Genomic DNA, 1,733 nt, shown 5'->3' with positions numbered 1-1,733 from the left:
GCGCAAGAGGCCAGTCCGGGGATGAGGCAGCATCCTCGGGCAGCAGGCGGGAGGAGGCAGCCTCCCCTTAGTATAACTTAGTCTCCGGAGAATGACAGCGGGCGCGCGCAAGAGGCCAGTCCGGGGATGAGGCAGCATCCTCGGGCAGCAGGCGGGAGGAGGCAGCCTCCCCTTAGTATAACTTAATCTCCGGAGAATGACAGCGGGCGCGCCTAAGAGGCTGGTCCGGGGACCAGGCACTCTCCCCGGACAACAAAGCACGTCCCCCTCCTGAGTGGACAAAAAAAATCCACTCCTGGTACCTAGAATTTTCTCCAGCGGCGGGCTGGGAGTCTAATCTTTCTCCTGGCCGAGAAAAGAGCACTCTCCCCGGACAACAAAGCACGTCCCCCTCCTGAGTGGACAAAAAAAATCCACTCCTGGTACCTAGAATTTTCTCCAGCGGCGGGCTGGGAGTCTAATCTTTCTCCTGGCCGAGAAAAGAGCACTCTCCCCGGACAACAAAGCACGTCCCCCTCCTGAGTGGACAAAAAAATCCACTCCTGGTACCTAAGATTTTCTCCAGCGGCGGGCTGGGAGTCTAATCTTTCTCCTGGCAGAGAAAAGAGCACTTTCCCCCGGACAACAAAGCACGTCCCCCTCCTGAGTGGACAAAAAAAATCCACTCCTGGTACCTAGAATTTTCTCCAGCGGCGGGCTGGGAGTCTAATCTTTCTCCTGGCCGAGAAAAGAGCACTTTCCCCCGGACACCAAACCAGCCAACGTCCCCCTCCTGAGTGGACAAAAAAAATCCACTCCTGGTACCTAAAATTTTCTCCAGCGGCGGGCTTGGGACGAAAATCAATCTTCCTCCCGAAATTAAACCACTATTGGCGGACGCCAGCCCCAAGCGCCAGCCCCGACCGCCACCCCCCGACCGCCACAAGGCGACCGCCACAAGGCGACCGCCACAAGGCGACCGCCACCGGCCCCAAGCGCCAGCCCCGACCGCCACCCCCCCGACCGCCACAAGGCGACCGCCACAAGGCGACCGCCACAAGGCGACCGCCACCGGCCCCAAGCGCCAGCCCCGACCGCCACCCCCCGACCGCCACAAGGCGACCGCCACAAGGCGACCGCCACCGGCCCCAAGCGCCAGCCCCGACCGCCACCCCCCGACCGCCACAAGGCGACCGCCACAAGGCGACCGCCACAAGGCGACCGCCACCGGCCCCAAGCGCCAGCCCCGACCGCCACCCCCCGACCGCCACAAGGCGACCGCCACAAGGCGACCGCCACCGGCCCCAAGCGCCAGCCCCGACCGCCACCCCCCGACCGCCACAAGGCGACCGCCACAAGGCGACCGCCACAAGGCGACCGCCACAAGGCGACCGCCACAAGGCGACCGCCACTGGCCCCAAGCGCCAGCCCCGACCGCCACCCCCCGACCGCCACAAGGCGACCGCCACAAGGCGACCGCCACAAGGCGACCGCCACAAGGCGACCGCCACAAGGCGACCGCCACTGGCCCCAAGCGCCAGCCCCGACCGCCACCCCCCGACCGCCACAAGGCGACCGCCACAAGGCGACCGCCACAAGGCGACCGCCACAAGGCGACCGCCACAAGGCGACCGCCACTGGCCCCAAGCGCCAGCCCCGACCGCCACCCCCCGACCGCCACAAGGCGACCGCCACAAGGCGACCGCCACCGGCCCCAAGCGCCAGCCCCGACCGCCACCCCCCGACCGCCACAA

This window comes from Syngnathus typhle, unplaced genomic scaffold, assembly GCF_033458585.1.
Source record: "Syngnathus typhle isolate RoL2023-S1 ecotype Sweden unplaced genomic scaffold, RoL_Styp_1.0 HiC_scaffold_350, whole genome shotgun sequence".
Lineage (NCBI taxonomy): Eukaryota > Metazoa > Chordata > Actinopteri > Syngnathiformes > Syngnathidae > Syngnathus > Syngnathus typhle.
This window is presented reverse-complemented; position numbering follows the sequence as displayed.